At 43.0% G+C, this 22,121-nt stretch overlaps 1 long non-coding RNA gene across 1 annotated transcript in view; it reads right to left on the bottom strand.

The window, feature by feature from the left end:
- Window positions 1-20,757, bottom strand: part of LOC309525706 — a 131,305-nt gene extending 110,548 nt beyond the window's left edge. Inside the window, exon 1 of the long non-coding RNA XR_014216497.1 lies at window positions 20,695-20,757. This is a non-coding gene — a long non-coding RNA (uncharacterized lncRNA). The remainder of the gene's footprint in view (window positions 1-20,694) is intronic.
- Window positions 20,758-22,121: the final 1,364 nt, after the last annotated feature.

Genomic DNA, 22,121 nt, shown 5'->3' with positions numbered 1-22,121 from the left:
CAAATGTTTCCTGTCTCGGAATGAGCCAGGAAATTGGCTTCACTGGGACAGATGAGCAAGGGGTGGAGATAAGATGGAACCCAGAAGACTTTACTAGAGCTACTTTCTTGGCAACGCCACTCTCATGGTCAAACAATGAAAATAGAGGCTGGTATATGAAGGTCATGGAAGAGTGGTGGGATAAGGTGGTGAATCTGTCTAGCATTTCTCCTTGCTTAATGTACAGAGTTGGGCTAGTTCTTCCCCATTCTAGTGCTCTCTAGCTATTGTTGGACTCCAAATCCCATCATGTCCCACTCAGCATGGTCTCTGATGATGAGGAGAGTTGTAGTCCAGAAACATCTAGAGGGCACAAGTTTGGAGAAGGCTGGCCTAGATTAGATTCTCCATTATTTGTTGGACCAGGTAAATACATCCTGTAGCTTCCCATGCAATGTGCTTCTCTCCTAATGATCTACAATACATGCCATTTTAAATGTCACCTCAGACTACAGAGTCCTTTATTCTTTATGTCAAGGTTGCACACTGTAGCTAGGCCTACTTCCGCAGACAATATTTGCTTTCCAGACTCCCAGCCATTATAAATATTAATGAAGCGTGTTTAGAAACCATTTTGATTAGCAATTTCATTAGCTTTGAATAGACACAGACACAAAAAAACCCTTAGTGTCAACATTAAATTTAAGTTTATCTTGCAAGCTATCATAGTTACAAAATAACATGAAGTCTTTAATTAAAAAAAGGCAACATGTTAAATGAAAACGAAAATATTGGTTATTTCTAACTCTTTGACCTATTTGTTTCACTGCAACAAAGCACAGCTAATTGGGTTACATGATATTGTGTTTGCTTCCAAAGCACACTAAATTCACCAGATTTAATACTAATAAGAAGAGTGTAGAGTGTAAATGATCGATGTGGAGAGACTAAAATGGCTGCTTACCTGAGGGCTCAAAGAATGGAGCACATCTGTATTTATTTGTGCAGTCAAAGCCAGATTTGGAGAATTTATTAAGGTCATCTGGAATTGACTAAGGCAGGCTTCCTCAACCTCGGCCCTCCAGATGTTTTGAGACTACAGTTCCCATCATCCCTGACCAGTGGTCCTGCTAGCTAGGGATCATGGGAGTTGTAGGCCAAAAAACATCTGGTGGGCCGAGGTTGAGGAAGCCTGGACTAAGGCGTCCAATTAAGGCTTTTGAAACAAAAAATTGATTTGATTTCTTTTAAAGTAAAAAGACATGCACACACACACACACACACACACACACACACACACACACAACCAGTTGACTGATACCTGTTAAGCAGTCTTTCCAGCTTCCTGCTTTTACAGGACAGCCAATCCAAAGATGCCCTGGAGCTTTCAGAAACCTCAGACACCCAGGAAGGCTGAAGAATGCAGACAATTTGTAGAAGATGATTTGCAGAATAGCAGAAAGGACACTCACCTTCACTTTCAAAGTAGTCAAGAGTTTTTGTAAGTGCAACATAAACCTTGCAGTCTACCCATTAGATTTTCATTGAAATGTCCTCTCCCTCTTCATAATTTCCAAATGTTTTTTGTTTTCTCAGTAATTGTTGGAGAATGGGAGAACAAACACAGAAAGGATTTATTTATTTTTACAAAGGACTGCTGGAGATAGATACGGGGAAATGAGATACATCACTATGATTCCTACTGAATCCACTTCTAAATAATGTTGGACACTAGTTGTGGGGAAAGTGGGGTGTTTGTGGAATCTCGTGGAGAACCACCCAGACCATTGAGGTGGAAATCGCTGTTGATTCAAACCAGTTTGAGCAATTCAACCCACACTGTCCCCAGTGCATCCTGAAACTCACTATGGTGTGGAGTTTCAGGGTTTTCCAAACTTGGATCGCCAGCTGTTTTTGGACTATGATTCCCATCATCCCTGATCACTGGTCCTGCTAGCTAGGGATGATGGGAGTTGTAGGCCAAAAACTATTGGAAACCCAAGTTTGGGAAACCCTGGTGTAGAGGATGGAGTCTTAAGGTGGACTGGGAACACCTTCGTTTGTCTGTGATGGACTTTGGGGCCAGTTACTATCTCTTAGTCTAAACCATCCCCATTTCTTGTCGTGAGCGTAAAGTAAGATGCCTTCATGCCAACTACTGTTAGGGTTATTGGGGTTTTCTTTTTAAGGAAAATGTCAGTGCAATAGATGAATAATAATGTACAGAGTTTCATTTTGGGATCCAAAAAGTGGACAAGAGTAGAGATAGTGCACATACGTACAGGCACAAACAAAACCCTGTTCCAGTATGGTCAATTTAACACACTCTTTTGTGTTTCCCTCTGCTTCTGTGCTTAACCCAGCATGTTGACATCTCTTTAAAACCTGTGATTTTCTGAATATTTAAAACAAAGCCATGCATACTTTCCCATCAGTTTAAAAACACTGCACTATGCCAAATACACATTGTATTTCAATTAAAACAGCATGTGCTTTCCAATAGCTGCCTTTGATTTCATGCTTTTGTGGGTCTAATGCCTTTGCCTGCTGCAGCTTAATTAGAGAGTGCACAATGTTCTAACAATGAAAGACAAAAAGAGGTTGACATTAGCTAGCTTTTTATCACATTTATTCCTTTTCCCCCTCCCCACAACATGCCACACTGTTAACTGAAAATAAATGATTGAAATACACTTGGCCAGTTGCTGAAAAGGTGAACTAAGAATCTGTATTTGGCCTAGGAATGAAGGGCAGATTAAACCATGGCTACTTCTTACAAAAATAAGAGTTGCCAACTTTGCAAAGCTAAAGATAGAGAAAGTAGGGAAGGGATAACCATGGCTCAGAGATAAAGTGGATGCCTCGTGCGCATAAGGTCACAGGTTCACGTCCCTCAGTGGATTTTTAAAATTAAAGGTTTCCAGTTAGTAGAACTAGTAATGGACTCAACCTGAGGATTTGAAAAGCTGATGTCAGCTGGAGTAGAAATACCTAGCCTCAAAACTATAACTAGCACTGACTTAATATCATTTCTCCAAGCCACTATTAATAAGATCAAGCTCTGAAGCCACAAATGTTATCATCACTCAGTGCAAGTTCAAAATATTAAAACAGGTTTGACTCATTTGAATTCAAATCTTCCTCAGCAGTCATCATTACTAGTGACACTTCATACTAGATGCATTGCATTTGCATCTGGGGATGCTTTTGGAAGAAGAAGAGGAAGAGGAAGAGGAAGAGGAAGAGGAAGAGGAAGAGGAAGAAGAAGAAGAAGAAGAAGAAGAAGAAGAAGAAGAAGAAGAAGAAGAACTCTAGTTCAATAAATAAACTCTGGAAATGCATAACTGCTTACCTTCAATATGACAGTGAGCAGTTCTTTTCTGGAGCAGTTCTTTTCTGGAGGAACGAGATCTTCTCTTTCTCCCTCTCTCTCACTCTCATCAAGTGATGAGAAGAGTCCTGAGCAAAGGCCCATCTAGTCAGCATTCTTTTCCAGAAGCTATGAGAACAAACAACCGTGGAAAACCCACAAGTAGGGCCTCAGGGCAACCACATCTGGAGTCCAACCACATACGGAGTGTAGCTGGCTGGGGCATATAAGGCAGGGGAAAATAATCAGCTATAGCACAGTGTGTTTAAGGAGTTTCCATTGTAATGGGAATGCCAGCTCTTTCTTGGTTCTCAAGGAGAAGCCAAGGCTTCCTGAAAGTTGGCTTGGGAAGAGTGGGGAATCCACTGAGAAATGCTAGATTTCATCTCTCTCATCATGTCACTGTAATCCCAAAATCTATTTTCCAAGAAGCAATCAGTTTCTCAGCATAGCACAAAAATGGTATTTCAGTGTTGGCCACACCGCACCAGGGAGAAGCCAGTATATTACAGAAGAGCAGCAAGGCATAAACAAGTTGAATGTGAATCTAATGAATGCATGGAGGATAAATTACTGATTTTCATGAAGTCTTATGGGGGCCTGTTTGCTGCAGCCTGAAACTCTGATAAACAACTTACGGCAAATACAGTCATGGTTAGAGCACAAGACTCTGAAACAAATGTGGAGGGAGAAATCAAATGTCGCTGTTTGTAAGATGCGGACGTTAAAGCCAGTTGCTTGGAGCTGAGAACTGTACAATTAAATTTTGAATGAAATAGCATACCTATTTTCATTATTATTTACAGTACTATTTATGTCAATGGACTGATGTTTATAGTCTCCTCTTTTATTCCTCATAAGCAAAGGTGCTGCCTCCCGCCCTCTTGTCTTTCCTGAAATATTATCCTTTAAATAGTTTTCTCTATGTAACCTGTATCAAATCTCTTCCTTTATTCATTGCCATTTGTACATCATAAGAATCCTGCTGGATCAAGACAAAAGTCCATCTCGTCTGGCAGCCTGTTCTCACAGTGGGAAGCCCCCAGCAGAACTTGAGCGCATTCTCAATCCGCTCCCTTGTGATTCCCAGAAACTGGTATTCAGAGGCATAATGCCTCTGACAGAGGAGGTAGAATACTGCCATTGTGGCTAGTCATGGTTGATAGACTTAACCTCACTGGATTTGTCTCACCCTCTTTTAAAGCCATCCAGGCTGGTGGACTGCTATGTATTCAGTGGTCTGTGTTTGCCTGAGCTTGAGTCTGGACTAAGGATTCTGAGCCCTTGCGATCTGATTTGATACATCACCTCCTGGCAAATAGAAGGGGAAGAAATGGAGGCAGTGAGAGATTTTACTTTCTTGGGTTCCATGGTCACTGCAGATGGTGACAGCAGTCACGAAATTAAAAGACGCCTGTTTTTTTGGAGAAAAGCGATGGCAAACCTAGACAGCATCTTAAAAAGCAGAGACATCTCCTTGCCGACAAAGGTCCGAATAGTTAAAGCTATGGTTTTCCCAGTAGTGATGTATGGAAGTGAGAGCTGGACCATAAAGAAGGCTGATGGCCAAAGAATTAATGCTTTTGAATTATGGTGCTGGAGGAGACTCTTGAGAGTCCCATGGACTGCAAGAAGATCAAACCTATCCATTCTTAAGGAAATCAGCCCTGAGTGCTCACTGGAAGGACAGATCGTGAAGCTGAGACTCCAATACTTTGGCCACCTCATGAGAAGAGAAGACTCCCTGGAAAAAGACCCTGATGTTGGGAAAGATGGAGGGCACAAGGAGAAGGGGACAAACAGAGGACGAGATGGTTGGAGAGTGTTCTCGAGACTACCAGCATGAGTTTGACCAAACTGCGGGAGGCAGTGGAAGAGAGGAGTGCCTGGCGTGCTCTGGTCCATGGGGTCACGAAGAGTCGGACATGACTAAACGACTAAACAACAACAACAAGCCAATCAGAGAACAATTCAAGATTGCGGCTTCTACCACTGGCCCTTAAACTCTGAGTTATGATTCACAGCTTGGAAGTTTAGCTAGCCAATCACGTTGGGAGTGGGAGTGGCCCAGGCCTCCCGAAATGTATATAAGCAGTTGCTTTGCCCCTGTTGTCCAGTTTTGTTAGTTCAATAAAGGTTCTTGCTGTTATCACTGTATCTTGCCTTGTGGGAACCCATCTACACTTCAGACATCACTACATCCAGTGCTTTTTTTTCCTCCTGAGAGTTCTTCTCTCTCTCTCTCTCGGACATTTTCACATTCATTTCTCTTTATAGGAGGACTTAGTGGGACTTAGTATTAAGTAAGCATGCATGAGGTTTTTTAACATAAAAGATTGACTACATCTAGCATTTAACTTTCATAGTCTTGCAAATAGTTTAAGATAGTTTAGCAGATTCCATAGTTTAAGATGTAAATACTTTCTTGACTTTTAAGGCCTTCCGCATTCTCATGACGGTTCTTTTTTTAATCACATTTTAGTCGTTGAGGTAACTTGTTGGGAGACTGGCAATGTTGAGGAGCCAGAATATGAGAGTTGCAGAAGGATGAGATGAAAGCCAAAAGAGGCATAAACTTATCAGAAGAAATGCAACATGCGTATGTATGAAAATAGCTGTGAAAACCTCCCCTTGTTGTTGGAATGGCAAAAATAATCTTTGCCTGTTTTCAGGTGGGATCTCTGCAGTAAGGATGATGATAGCTGCAAGCATCATCTTTTCTTCAAAATGTGTCTATTATAATACTAAACTCTGTAGTAAATAAATGACAAGAAATGATTTCTAACTCTATTTGGAATAATAAAAAGCCAAGGCTGAGGGCAAAAAAAAAGTCAGTTGATGAAAGGAAAAGAGGAGGCCTTCAGTTCCAAATTTAAATGTAATATATGTTGCCAAAGTGGCTAATCAGCTTAGAGCTCGGATAGTGAAGCAATGTGATGGGATATCATTATTTCAGCAAAATTTGATGGATGACACTTTGCATAAATGATTATGGGGGAAATTATAAGAGCACGGGGAGTTAAAGAAAACCTGGGGCTATTATAAAATTAATACAATCATAGAATTATTGAGTTGGAAGGAATAGCGAGGTCCATCTAGCCCAAACCTCTGAATTTGTCAGGAATCAGACTGAAGGAGCCCCCCTTTACCTCTGCACAAGGGCCTGATCCTGAAGCTCCTCTGGATCGACCTAGAGCAATGGTTCACATAAGGACACAGTTCGGGAACTGACAGCTGGGCTGAGCTGCAAAAGAGTGACCAAGGGGAGAGGAACAGGAAGAGAGCTGGTTGAATCTCCATCACATCATGCATCCCATGAGCCTGAGAGACAGGCATCTGGATAGGGTAGCCTCTCAGAAGGCCCAGTGGTGGAGGGGTCACATGGTGAGGAGACGGGAAGAGGGAATTAACTAGAGGGAAGTGGGAGAAACTCAATTGGGAGTTCCTGCACGGTGAGAATGAACACTGAGTATTTGTGTTGTGTTCAATAAACCTCTCTGTTGCTGCAAAAGACTGCTTTCGCTTTGTCCTGTTATCTACAGAGAGGGGCAAGTTAAGTCTTGTCTGGCAGCCTGAGAGAATTTCAGGAATCTCAACTAAAGCATCCCTGACAGATTACCATCTAACCTCTGCTTAAAAACCTCCAATAGTCCACAACCTCCTGAGAAGTCGTGGACTAACCCAAGCTGAGGACATACTATGGGCAATCCCCCCCCCCAGGTGTCTTGTAAGATTTCCCCTTAATATGTTATTCCTGCCTAGTGCCATTTCCAACAGACCAACATAAATAATTCCAACCATCAACTAACAAAAGGTAAGCTTTAAGTCACTGAGAGAAATGCAAAACAAACAAACAAACAAACAAAAACTCTTCAGCCAGGGTGGCCAATTAAGGTTGGGAGAAAAATAATAATCATTTCTGGCCCTGTCAACTGGTGACCCAAACAGCCTGGTGAGATTCTAACACCAAGAGTGGGTGGCTGGGGTGTTTGGTAGGGACAAAACGGCCCCAAGCCCACATGAGTATGGCCCCCACATCCCCTTCACAAGATCCTGTGGGATGCTACCACCCAACTAGATCCTGTGAGAGGTAATGGGGGTGCAAAAAGACTTTGAAGCTGGATTTGAAATTGTTGGTTCCATAATATTAATAGCTGTGCTCAATCTTTTATCGATTTTGCTGAAATACTGTTTGTTTGTTTGTTTGAGAGAAACTGTTACACTGTGTTGTGACTAAAGAAGAGCAGAAGCAATGCTGATATCTAACCCCCTAAATCAAGGTCCAGTGTTGAATTTTGCACATCCATATTCTTAGTGGGGTACCAGTATGAGTTTTCATATAAAAAGTCAAGGCTGCTGCCGTCCTCTCCCGTCTCTCTCAGTTGGCCTAGATGAATCATGTTCTTTGCTTATATCCAAAGGAAGCAACTGAACTGGGCATTTGTTACTGAGCTGTCTTTATTTTCTGCTCACATCTGTCAAATCAATGCGCTTCTTTTCTTTGAGATTCGCTGTGTCTTAAAATCAATATAGCCAGGTAAAGTGGTGAGACGCTATTTTCACAGCTGCCATGAGACACTAAACTCAATTAATAAACCCTTTTGCCACTGCTAATACCGACAGTAAAAGTGGCAGTCATGATTATGCAAATTTGCTCTCTCTTTTTACTGAAGTCTTTGTATACCTGCTATAGCAATAAGAACCCAGTTTTAAGCATGAACTCTGGAGAGGAACAACAGAAGAACAATGGGGGAATTAAGAATTAAGGAGGAATACTTTCTGGTCCTATCCTAACCAACAGGAATCCAGAGTGGATGTGGGGCTTCAGCTAGAAAGAATAATTTATGGACAAAACCAAGGCCACCTTGAAGCAGTGCCAGCCTGGAATTGCTCAGCTGCCTCTGCCATACCCCCAGACGGGGACTATTGATGTACAAAGAACTGAAGGTTACAAAAAGGCTTGGACCCAGCCTTCCCCAAACTGATGTCCTCCAGATGTTTTATTTTTAGCTATTTTATTTACCAAAAATTATATACTCTTCAACTGGGGGGGGGAAACCTCCAACAACATTTAAAAGCTTCACAAAAATGCAAAATGAAACATTAATATTATCAATAAAATACGTTAAAAACAAGTATTTTAAAACATATAATATGGTTAAAATCAACAGTAGTTGTAAAGAAATAATAATAAAAATATGCAACCACTACATTCCCCAACAAGTGTTATTAGGTAATATAGTGGCCCTGAGCCCATGTATATTTTTACCTTTCATGAATTTGTTTAACCCCCTTTTATGGCTGTTAAAAGTTATGTCTTGAGGTAACAAATGCCATAGTTTAACTATGTGAAGTATACAAAATGAATATCCCACTAGTTTAAAAAGCAGGATGTAGAAAAATGCTTTTCGTTTCCTGCAGGAAAGGATTATCTATACCCTTAACTATAAAGCACAGGAAGCAGAAATCTATTCATTAGGTACAAGGCTGGAAACAGAAAGGCATTCCTTCTATCACATTTGTTAACATAACGATGCTGTTGCACATTGCCTCCAGACAGACGAGAACCATCAAAATTTTGACTAAAGCAAAATTTGAAACACAATTGGGTGTTTTCTTTGCACACGCACAAACAAACTCACACAACCATGTAGTTATTTCTTCATGTTACCTTAGTAACATGAAGTTATTAACTGATTGAATGAATGCTATTTATTTGCAAAGCTGAAACCATTACAAAGTTAGTAACCATCATTTAAGTGTGTTGGGAATTGTTAGAAGACATCTATACCCCTCACAGATTTACAATTTTCAGAACTCCCCAGGAAGAGAGATTGACTGTCAAACAACTCCAGAAACTAAAACTCCCAGGATTCCTTGGGGTGAACCCATGACTGCTTAAAGTGGTATAATAATGCTTTAAATGTACAGTGGATATGGGGCCTTATTATTATTATTTATCTTGAAAGAAAAGCATTAGTAAGGCTATAGTCTAAATGGGAAATAATCTGCATAAGTTGTTTTAGGTACAACATAAAATATATGGCTGGAAGAGATATTGCATATATATCTTTGTTTGGGAATACCAGTTATATCAGCATCATCTGATACATCATGACTCCAGATTCTCCTCAGGGAGACAAAAACCGAGGAGCTAATGAGACAGAACAAAAACATGCCCAGGTGCCACAGGAAGCTGTCAGAACAATGAAGATCCTATATCATTATAATTGGGCTTGTGAAGTTTGTGTGTTGTGTGAGGGAATACATAGCCCTAGTCAGTTTATTTATATACTGCATTTCCCACAAATATGTGGTGCTCAAAGCACGTCACGGAAAGCTGGCAATTTAAATGCCACCTAGAGCCTTGGGCATGAGGCAACTAAAAAGATAAGAAAGGGATAAGAACTAATACAGTAATAGCGCAATAGCCTTCTTGCAAAGCAGAAAGGCACTGTATCACTGCAACGTAACGTCGTAGCTCAACAGTTAACCAGTTCGTTTAAAGACCTCCTCATTTAGCTCATGGGAATGCAAGCCACCCCCACCTGCCCTACACTGGATGCACAGTAATATATATTTTCCCACCGTGTGTATATCTACTTCTGCACAGATCATCTCATACTAGATTGAACTTGAGAACCCCAAGGTGCATCTCAAGAAGCTAGGTATACAAATGATGGAATGGAGGCTAGCACTATAAAATACTGGTTGCATTGCCATTTTCGTTGCCAGCCTTCAAGTCTCCTCTCTGGCTTACATAAGGACTCTTATAAATCCAATTCTTACATAGCAAAAACAGATCTATTGGTATTGACTTGGAACTCTTGCAGAATTCAACTGAGCAATATATTTATCGCAATATTCGAATCAGATTAAGGGACATGGAAAAACAAAACGTTGAGTCAGCTGTAAATAAAATGTGCACCCCCAAGTTCTATGGTTTAAATACAACAGATAACAGGGTCACTTATATCACAAAATTAACAATTCCAGTCCAGTGCAGGGCCTTTACGTTAGCCTGACTGAACGTTTTTCCCTCAGCTTTTGTCAAGGGCCGATATTCAAATACCCCCAGAAAAGATAGACATTGCGGATGTTCTTTGAATGTGCCGGACAATGTAGAACATACTCTTTTCTACAATCCATTGTACAACCAGCTACACAAACGCGTGCTGTCCACTTTTTGGGGTAGTCTAATATCACAGCGCAATGAAAATATCAGATTCTAGCTGTCTGGCAATAACCCGGAAGTGACTGCAAGGGTGACTGAGTTTTTACCAATAGTATCTCCTGGTGTGGTGAATGGCACTATTTAGCAAGAAGAAACTCCAATGGAAATCCTCATTATTGCATATTTTTACATGGCTGTTTATTTGTATATATTTTAATTTTTTCTATATGGGTGTTTTAGGATGGACTATACTTGTATTGCCTAATAAAGCTTTGGTGAAGTAGGGGATAGTAATATTCAATATAAGGTCTGGGGGGGATAAAGAAGCAGCAAAGCTGGGTTTGCAGGCATGACCGATCAGCTGATTGGCAGTACCTGTAAAGCTCTGTGCTTTTGCAAGCACTGATAATCAGCTGGTTGCTCATGCCTAACAGTGCACCTTCAAAGGAGCCTCCTGCGATAAACATTTCTTAAAATATAAACTCTGAAACAGAAAAGGTGAAACATGAGTTCTCCTCAAATGCCTGGCCAAATGGGTTAAGTTTTAATTAATATTCCAAAGGTTAGCAAAGGGAAGACATGGCAGGGATCTTTAGGGAGAGTGTTCCATAATTATGGCTTCACCACAGAAAAGACCCTGCCTCTAAATGCCTCGCTCACAGATGAGACTTGGGGTACAGTGTTGCTTGTGCAGGTTTTCTGCTATTCACTTGTGTTCCTTTGGTGGTGAGAGAGGTTGAGGTGGGCCAAGGGTGTGGTTCTTTGTTTGTGATTGACTGTGGTGAACTCTGTTTTCATGTGTGAGTGGGGTGGGTGGGTGCTTTTGGATCAGGTTAGCCAGATTGACTTGTATGCTGTTGATGGATTCTTGTTGTTGTCTTGTTGGGCTGTGTATGTGATAAAAGGGAGTCATACTTGGGTGAAGGCGTCTTCTTCCATTTGTCCCCATGTCAGTTTCAGTTTATTGGTTAATTTTTCTAGTAAGGCTGTTTCCCATACTATTTGGTACCATTGGTCCATGCTTACTCCTGACAGGTCTCTCCAGTGTCTGGTTATGATGTTTCTGGCTGCTGAAAGTAGGTGGGTTATGAGTTCTTTGTCGTGTAAATGGGCATTATTTTCTTGGAAGATGTTTAGTAGGGCCAATTCTGGGGTAATTTCTAATACTTGCTTAGTTATTTTACATATTTCTCGTATGGCTGTTGTTCACCACATGTGGAGGTATGTGCCTGTGGAGGCGCACCCTCTCCAGCATTTTGGTGAGGTTCCTGGGCGTATTAGCGCTAGTTTTCTTGGTGTTAGGTACCACCTGTAGGTGAGTTTCAGAGTAAGTTCTTTTCTTTTTGTTGATCTGACACAAAACCCCACATATATTAAGTAAAATAGAAACATTGCCACTCACCTTTCCCCCCTCCACCTCTTACCCCTTTTCTTCCTAATATCTCAACAAATGAAACTGATCTGTAAAAAATGTTACTTGAAAAAGAGAGAGACATTGCACATACTTTTGTAAACCAAGAAAATCTTTAATAAAAATACATTAAAAAAAGACTTGGGGTACAGCGCCATCAGTGGGTAGAGGGGTTGCACATGTATTGGTTCCTTTTAAAAAGGAAGTTGATGAGACATTTCTGAAGAAAGTTAGAACACAAAGTGTGGAGGCAGTGCTAATGTTCTGGCACTTGGCAGGCACAATTGCAAGGGATGCTTAAACACTCAGTCGCTGTTGCTAAGCATTCAGAAGAAGGAAGGTTGATCACCCTCTCTGAGACTCAGGAAGGGCCCCTCTCAGAGGAGCATAAAAAGCAGGAGAAACTGAATGGAGGGTACCGCAGCATGTCCACATGAGCTAGCTTATAAAGCCTGGCTTCCTTCCCTCTCCGATTGGCCAGTCGGCCTGCACATCTTCCTGGGTATGGTCCAGCTTGAAGGTGAGAGAGGCATAGTGCTGAATTGTGAATAATTTTTAGAACTGTGGAGAAAGTGATGTAAATTATTACCTCAAGTGGCTCAGCATGCTTAACTCTGACTGTGTTGCACTGTTCACCCTGGTGGTAGCAATCTGATATGGGCATAATCATGCCTTATTTCTGTGTTGTTGTCTAGTGGTCATTCCAAACCAGATTATACTATTTGTAACAACAGTGAATGTTCAAAACATGCTGAGTTATAGTCAGGTGACTCCCATCCTGTTACAGGGACCAATCTTCCTGCCCTGATAAAATTGCATAGACTAGGACCCCATGCAAGTGATGTGTGTTGGTTGTAAAGGATTTGTTGCCGTGTGATCAACTCCACACCCAGCAAAACAAAAACAGTGATGTGCTGAATAGGAAGGACTAAAAAAGTTATTGGTAGAAGCCTAATGAAAGCTGACAGTAATCAAGTTCCTCTTAAATGTTTGTTTATTGCTCTAGGAACATCTCTAGCTGTTCCTAATCAAACAGAAGTAACATCCATCATTGACATGCTGGAGCTTTGTGAATATCACAGATCAGCTATGGGTTTTCAGGACTCTCAAGTGTAAATGTCATCTAGTGGAATATTTAGAAGGAAAGTTGCAGCAGTAACAGCTAAAAGAATACTGGACAAATCTTCCTGAAAGATGGAGGACATAGTTCTGTCTTTATTTTACAGCAAAGCCACTTCCGACATAAGAAAGGGGGGGTTGCGGGCTCACGCCCCATCTACATCCTCACGGGGCTGGCTGCAGCCTTGCGTGACTTAAGGAATCCCAGGAATCATCAGTATTCATTATTCACCGAGCCAGCCAATCGGCTGGCGGCAGGGGCAGGCTTAGTTGGGCTCATTTAAGGTCAGGGCAGCCTGTGCTCGCCCCTTTTCTTTCTTACAGCCAGCTGCGGTTTCCCACCCACCCTCTAGGTTGTCTTTTGGACTTTGCTATGGGCTTTGGCTGGTCGTCGCAAGGGGCCTGGTAGGAGTTTTTCCACTTGGCTAATTGGCAGCATTTTGGAAGCCACTTGGTTTTTTCGCCTACCTCGTAGCAAAACGTCACAACACCTTTGGTTTTGGTGGTTAGGCATTGGCAGGGGTATTATTATGCAAATGAGTTGGGGGGAAGGAACGCCATCACCTCCCCAAAATGTTGAAGGGTAGTTCATTAAAGGACTCCGGGGGGCGTTGCCTCGTCCGAAACCTGTGGAGGCTAGGGCCTAAAGTGCGCTCCCGAGCAGTAACCCCTCGGGGAGCACCTAGGGATGTGCATCTCGGGGGCTCCCCCTGTTGGTGCTTAACCCTTCCCGGTTCTATGCCAGTTAGTCTGATAGGGCCAATGCCTAAAGCCAATACTGCTCTTACCTGTAATCAATAAAGTTGTGGCCATTTTTCGCCCATTAACCTAAATTCTGGTGTCCAGTGTCTTTATTTATTCCATCTGTGGGAGCAGGCGGGAATCGCCATGCAAATGGCACAGGAAGCAAAAGATTTGCCAAAAATAACAGACAGCTCCCGATTATTACATAATGGACAGCATGTGGCTTAAGTAGATCTGGATAGAGCTCCTCTGAGGAGAGCCACTGTGGTGTAGCAGTTATGGTGTACATAACCAGGGCTCTTTTCCCCTTCCAGTTGGAACTTACCGGAACTCAGTTCCAGCACCTCTCAGGTGGGAGGCATCACCATTATAAGAGAACAAGGGAGACATTCATGGTGGGTTCTGGCACCTCTTTTTCTGGAAAAATAGCCCTGTACATAGCCATGAAGTGGACTAAGACAGTTGCCTCAGGTGGCAGAATGCTATGGGGCAGTGTCCCCATGGACAGCCACCCCACCACCACAGGAGAGGTGAGGAGAAGCAGCGGCTTCTAGCTAGATTTCACCGGAAGCCATCACCAGCTGATCCTGGTGAGCAAGGCTTTGGCGGGGCAGCAGAGCGGGCACTTTCCCATTTCTCATCACGTGGTGAAATGGGATGAACCACCTCAGCACATATATCTTTTCTGTGTGAGGAGAGGTTCTGGCGCAATCAGTGCCACTAGAGATTTCTGTGGATGCTTTTGCAAAGTTCTACAACTCCTACAATTGTTAGCACCTACAATGCCTTTTGTCCCTGCATTGGAAAGAGATGCTTTCCCAGAGAGCCAGTGTGGTGTAGTGGTTAAGAGCGGTAGTCTCGTAATCTGGGGAACCGGGTTTGCATCTCCGCTCCTCCACATGCAGCTGCTGGGTGACCTTGGGCCAGTCACACTTCTCTGAAGTTTCTCAGCCCCACTCACCTCACAGAGTGTTTGTTGTGGGGGAGGAAGGGAAAGGAGAATGTTAGCCGCTTTGAGACCCCTTTGGGTAGTGATAAAGCGGAATATCAAATCCAAACTCTTCTTCTTCTTCTATGCTTCAACTTAAGAAATAAATATGCAGATAACTCTGGAGTAGAATGCTACCATCATCGGATAATAAGAAGGAAGTTCAATATAAAATAACAGGAAGCGAGGTTCAAAATCCTGATAGTATGTAATCCCAATGAAGTTCCATCAAATCCTTTCCAAACTACAGGCTGTTGTTTCTTTCCAACAAGGTTGTCACCAGAGTCACCTTTGATTGGAACCCTCGACTAACAGCTAAAATTATTTTCCCAATTTGTCAAGCAGCTCAAAACACTTGGAGGCCCCCAAAATATGACCTTTTCCCATTTATAGTATAGAGTTAAAGCCCATTAAAGTTTCTTTAGCAACCCATTAACTCATCAGTTCTCCAGGGTCATGGCTTCAGTCAGTTGCAGGGATGGAGCTATCATTGGGCCTCCAAACGCCATTGGACTCCAGCTCCCAGTTAGCGTAGAACGGGTTGCCGGTGCCCAGGGCTACCCAGGGGGGGTGATGGGAAGGAGGGAAACAGATGGAGTATGCATGCACATTCAACTGCCTAACGGCATCTGTGTCACCCAGGGGATCGCAGGTGCAGAGATAAAAGGAGCTGTTCCATTGTCTGGAGAGGTCACTTCCTGGTTCACACGGAGAAGACATTTTCAACAGAGCCCAGTGACAGAAGCACACAGCTGTCTTAAGGCAGCACCGGGTGCTGAAATTTTGTGTCCTTAACAGTTTTGCACCTGGGGCAACTGCCTCTGTGCCCCCCATGCTACACCACTTCCAGCTCCCATCAGTCTCAGCCAGCATGGCCATTGTTCATGAATGAGAGGAGCTGTAGTCCCATTCTTACATTAGAATGAGTTGAACTCCAGAGAAGTTGTTGTTGTTGTTGTTTAGTCGTTTAGTCGTGTCTGACTCTTCGTGACCCCATGGACCAGAGCACGCCAGGCACTCCTGTCTTCCACTGCCTCCCTCAGTTTGGTCAACCTCATGCTGGTAGCTTTGAGAACACTGTCCAACCATCTCGTCCTCTGTCGTCCCCTTCTCCTTGTGCCCTCCATCTTTCCCAGCATTAGGGTCTTTCCCAGGGAGTCTTCTCTTCTCATGAGGTGGCCAAAGTATTGGAGTCTCAGCTTCAGGATTTGTCCTTCCAGTGAGCACTCAGGGCTGATTTCCTTAAGAATGGATAGGTTTGATCTTCTTGCAGTCCAAAAGCATCAATTCAAAAGCATCAATTCTTTGGCCATCAGCCTTCTTTATGGTCCAGCTCTCACTTCCATACATCACTACTGGGAAAACCATAACTTTTACTATACGGACCTTTGTTGGCAAGTTGATGTCTCCACTTTTTAAGATGCTGTCTAGGTTTGTCATTACTTTTCTCCCAAGAAGCAGGCGTCTTTTAATTTCGTGGCTGCTGTCACCATCTGCAGTGATCATGGAGCCCAAGAAAGTAAAATCTCTCACTGCCTCCATTTCTTCCCCTTCTATTTGCCAGGAGGTGACACTGAAGTTAATTGTCTATATATTTTCTTTGGCTACTAGTAGGTGATGTTGTTCCCGTTTCACTTTGCTGTACAGAGGACTTCTTGCATTTCTCATGCATACACTCCAACATTTCTCTGATGAAATAGGGATGCCCTACCAACATTTCTCCAATGAAAATAAGGACATCCTCAGTAAAAGCAAGACATTCTGGAATCAAACCAGAAACCAGGACGGCTTCTGTAAATCCAGGACTGTCGTTGGAAAATGGGAACACTTGGAGTGTCTGCTTGTGACCTACCAGTCTGAGTGCAGTCAAACACCTATGTCCTGTGGCCTTCCAGGGGCTTGCCAAATTTCCTGTTTTTGCTGTTCTGGATAGGCATGAAAACCAGGAAGTTTACTGAATTGCTCACTGTGTTATCTAAGCTGTCTGCCACATGGTTGATGGACTGCATTTGGCTTAGAAGAAAAATGTGCAGGCTTGGTTTACAGGAAGAGCAAGTCAGATCTGGAGAGAGGGAAGGGAAATGGTGAACAAAAGCCAGCTGGCAAGGCCTGCTCTCTGGTTTAGTTGCCCATGCTTTGTCAGAAGTACAGAAAGGAGAGGGGTTTTTGTTTTTTCTCTCCTCTCTGCTTCCCCACACTGCCATTGCAGCAGCGATAGAAGTGGCAGGCACAGTTCTCTGCCCTCTGCTGAATTAAACAGACTGCTGGTTTGGGAGCCATATCAAGCCCAGCCACTACTCTGAGCATTTTGTAAATAAACAGAGGCATTTAGGATAATTAGATGCTGTCTAAGGAAATTGGGGGGAAAAGGAAACTCATTTAGAAAACCATTTGCTATGGCACATAAAACATGCTACACAAGTGTGGTTCGGAGCGATTTTGCCGCAGAAGAGCACATGCCCCAGTGTTCCTCAACAATAACAATTATTCAACAGCAGCTTTGTTTGTTCCTTCCGAAGTTCTGCTCCAATGGCATTCCTGTTGTTCACATTGCAGTTTTACCACATCATAAAAAACGATTACCTACTTAACAAGAAATCTTCCATTATGAATCTCAGCGCATAAGTATGTATTGTTTTGTTTGCCCCTACTGACCTACCATTTCTGCCTTTTTATTTTTTATTTTTAAAAGAAAGAAACCCCAATCTTCAGAGCAATGAAGAGAAAGCATGTGCCGAGGCAATGCATATTCTATGAGAGGAACAAGGATTATGGCATTTCAAATGCAAGGGGGAAGCTTGAGGTGGCATGAGGTATGCTTGGAAAATATAGCAAATAAAACAGAAGTGGTTGAGGCAGGCCTTGGTCGGCTGCTGTGAAGTTTTTTATTTCTCTTTATGGGTGGGGTATAAATAATAAAATTATTATTATTATTATTATTATTATTATTATTCCTTCTAAAAACCCTGACCCATTTGTCTCTCCAGAAGGTGAGTGAGGTTGCAGTTCTGTATGCACAACTGACTTGAGTTTAGGAATATTGGAGAATTTAAAAAAAATTATAATAGGAGCAGAAATTTCTGGTATTCCTTTAGTCATCCCATTATGTGGAACAAAAGTCAACCCATTGAATACCACTCAGACTGTGAAAAATACATAATCTCTCTCCCGCCCATTTAAATTGAATTGAAATGGTCTCTGCATTGAAACGAAAGTGGTGGAAATAATGACATCATTCATTTAATTCGCCACTTATGTAAATTATGCAAATAATTACTTATATTACATTAGGTAGAAGACAGTGAGATGGATAACACAGTATTTGGTGGAAATGGAACCGCAGTAGAACGGAAGCAGCACTGATTGTGATGAAGTCAGAAAAGTTAAAAGCAGCACACATTTTAATAAGCTCATAAAATAAAGATCAAGAAAAACCAAGATCAAGTTTAGCAAGTCAGCAGCAGCCAAACACTATGCAACGGGAGGGATTTTTAAATAATAATTTTCAAGATGATTATGATTATTAATTTTTATTTATATCCCACACTTCATGCCAAATGCATGTGTATATGCTTCCTATGCAGCAAATATAGGTTCCAAGCATATTTTCTGGTTTAATTACTTATAAAATCTAATTTGTCTGCTTATATTTTTTGGATGATATCCAATGTTAGTCATCCTCAAGGAAGACCCATTGAAATAAGTGGAATTGTGTGATTTAAGTCAATTGATTTCAATGGATCTACTCAAAGTATGACTTTCTGGAATAGCACCCAATGGGTTATATTCCACAAGCCTTTATTCTGAGTAGACCCACTGAAATTAATGGATCTAAGTTAGTCATGGTCTTTGATTACAGTGGGTCTACTCTGAGGAAAAATCAGCTGCATACAGCAAATGTCACAACTTTTTTTACCAGATCTGGATATAGAAACGTAAGACAGATAAGGTCACAGAAACATCCTCAAGTATACCATAATTCATAATTTAGTCTAAGTTTTGCATCTTAGGCTGGGTAGACTGCCACCAACCTTGGTAAACCCTTTTCTTAGGTTGTGTTTGGCTCAAATATCAGCTTCATAGCATCCACAGAGGACCAGGAGGTGTGTTTGAGAACAAGACAGGAAAACTAAAAAGGTTGCCATCTCCATTTCGGTGTATGACTAGAAGGAAACGAAGAATTGTGTGTTTTAAAAAAGAGGGGTTCTTTGAAATTGGTGGTTTATTTGAATTTTAACCCCCCCCCACACACACACACAAAAGCAGCTGCTTGTCATGAGGAAGAGGGATTCTCAGAAATATTATCTGGGTAGTAAACAAATGGGTATGCCCAAAAGTTGAAATGTGACTTGTAAGTTTAATTTGGCCCTCCGACTAAGCTTAGGCAAACATGAGCTCACCTTTGAGGCTTCAAAATCACCACAGCTTGCCAAGTCTGTTGTTATTTTTCAACTTCTAACTGCAATTTGATCCTCTGTATAAAGCTCTAACAATAGGATCCTCCCTTCTCTTTCTTGATGCGTTGACAGCAATCGCAGAAAATAACAACTTGGCACAAGGGAATACAGTATGGCGGATAATTTGGCAGGAAAAGAATTACAAACTTGACTTCTGACGCTCAGGGGCAGCAAGTGCCCTTGCCTACAGCATATAAGCAAAGCAGAGACTCTTGAAAAGCACTTGATTTTCTTTTGGCTTGCAGACCGAGTTTTGTTTTCCTGTGTTGTTGTTCATCCTCTAATTCTCACGAGGGTTCAATGTAGCAGTTCTTCTACAATCTCCAAGGCAGGAAAGTCAAACTCCAACCAAATATTTTGCTGCACTTGGAGTTTTAAAAGCACTTCTACTTACACTCGCCCTAATTTTCCTGCAGGGGGATAATAGACTGTCTTACCAGTGACAGAAACCTCTAGAGGAGAATGTTTGCTCGTTTACATAGCGCAAGGATCAAGTCACCACAGCCATGTCAGCTTGGTAGAAGAATGCTATTGCCTGTGCATTGAGAAGCATGAGTTGGGGAGAACGAAACTGGTGTGCTCTCAAACACTTGCATGGTTTAGGTGGCCAGTGATATTCCATATGCTATAGGACTTTCAATAAGACACATTGGAGAGCAGATCTGGGTTCACACACCTTTCATGTAACATTTATGTAACATTTATTTCATATAGTCAAGTATACATTAATACATTGGTACCAAGAGGTTAGGGACACGGGTGGCGCTGTGGTCTAAACCACAGAGCCTAGGGCTTGCCGATCAGAAGGTCGGTGGTTCAAATCCCCACGACGGGGTGAGCTCCCGTTGTTCGATCCCAGCTCCTGCCAACCTAGCAGTTCGAAAGCACACTAGTGCAAGTAGATAAATAGGTACCGCTCCGGTGGTAAGGTAACCGGGGTTTCTGTGTGCTGCTCTGGTTCGCCAGAAGTGGCTTAGTCATGCTGGCCATATGACCCAGAAGCTGTCTGCGGACAAACGCCAGCTCCCTCAGCCAGTAAAGCGAGCTGAGCACCACAACTCCAGAAACGTCCGCGACTGGACCTATCGGTCAGGTGTACCTTTACCGTTACCTTTTTACAAGAGGTTCAAACACTCGCGCACTCACACAAATACTCACACAAGGCCCTTCATGTGGGTTGATCAAGCCTCACGTAAGAGCTGTGGGTGTTGGGTTGTAGCGCTGGTCCCGGCGACACTGAGGGTAAGCCTTTTTATAGTTTTCTTCCCCCTTGACATCTATGGGCTGGCTTTTAGAACGACTGAGCTTCCACCACTCTCCTTCTGGACCACCATGTCACCTTTGCTGTTGTACCTCAGAAATACGTACAACGTGTTTCAGGCCTTCATCATCCATCCATGGCCCACCGCCAGTTCCTCCTTGTCTTTGTTCTTTTCAGAGGATATTTATTACAGTGGTACCTCAGGTTAAGTACTTAATACGTTCCGGAGGTCTGTTCTTAACCTGAAACTGTTCAAGCACCACTTTAGCTAATGGGGCCTCCTGCTGCTGCCATGCCGCCGGAGCACAATTTCTGTTCTCATCTTGAAGCAAAGTTCTTAACCCGAGGTTATATTTCTGGGTTAGCGGAGTCTGTAACCTGAAGCGTATGTGTCAGAGCTGCTACCAAGTCCCAGCTCACATAGGACCACGCTAGCCAGCGTTCACTTTATAAGAGTCTTTATTGAGTTACAGGTTCCATTTCCGAACTGCAACGTGCAGCCCTACATCTTCTACGCTAGACCGGCGAAGACCCGTCTGAGTCTCCGCCTCTAGCACATCAGCTTAATACCCTAGCCTTGCTCCACCTCTTGCGCCTTTCCTTCCGTCTCTGGGTCCCTCTGCCCCCCGGGGTCTCCTCCTTCCTACTCTCTTCTGACGCTGACCCCCCGGACCCTTCCGCCTCCTTGCAGCGGGCTTTGGGACCTGGCTCCCTCTCCGGGCTGCTTACTGCGCCAGCTTCCGCTGCATTTGAACTTGGCGCGCGCGCCCAACTCTCTACCTTCCTCTTGACTGTTTCCTCGCTCCCTGATGAGGGCGTGACCACTCCTGACTCATGCCCTCCCTCCTGCTGAAAGCCTCCGGAACCCGATGTCTGGTCCCCTTTCTCCCCGCTGCTCCCAGCTGGGCACGTTGGTCCCGACTTCCAGCTGCTGCTCTCTGATTCCCCTCTGACCCCTTCTTCCTGGGGTGTCCCCCTGCTTTCCCCCCTTGCTCTGACCACTGGCGCTCCTTTCTGGGAATCCTCGGACTCACTGGAAAGGCTCGGGGATCTCGGGTCGTCATCATCACTCATCCTTCCTTCGTATTCCTCCCCCTCGCTCTCTGTTTCCTCCCTTTCCTGCGTCTCTGCTCCTGAACCCCTGACAGTATGTAACCCGAGGTACCACTGTACCATTGTTCATCGCCAGTTCCATCCTGTTTTTATCAGGGGGTTTTTGCATCAGGGTTTTTTGTTTTTTGTTTTGCTTTCATTAAGCAAAACCAGTGTTCTTTTGGACACAGTTACACGTTTTTCCTTTATAAAACCAGTTTCTCGCTTTGCCTGCCAGCATATCATGCTTTGCAAATTCGTCGTCTTCTTTGGACCTAACATTCATACATGACATTTGCTCCTAGACTCAAGCCAAGGTGTTGGTTTGGACTTTGAATGCCTAGCCAGAAGCTGCTCGTGGGGCTATGGCGTCTTCACTCCATAGGACGCACACACATTTCCCCTTCATTTTTGAAGGGGAAAAAGTGCGTCCTATAGAGCGAAAAATACGGTACAGTGTAAATACATGATTCATCCTTTGCATGATGCATCCAGAGCCCCAGGTAACCAGACTCTCCCAAACCTG

This window comes from Podarcis vaucheri, assembly GCF_965113315.1.
Source record: "Podarcis vaucheri genome assembly, chromosome: 1".
Taxonomy (NCBI): Eukaryota; Metazoa; Chordata; class Lepidosauria; order Squamata; family Lacertidae; genus Podarcis; species Podarcis vaucheri.
The sequence above is the reverse complement of the archived record's forward strand: the minus strand, read 5'-3'. Positions and strand labels throughout refer to the sequence as shown.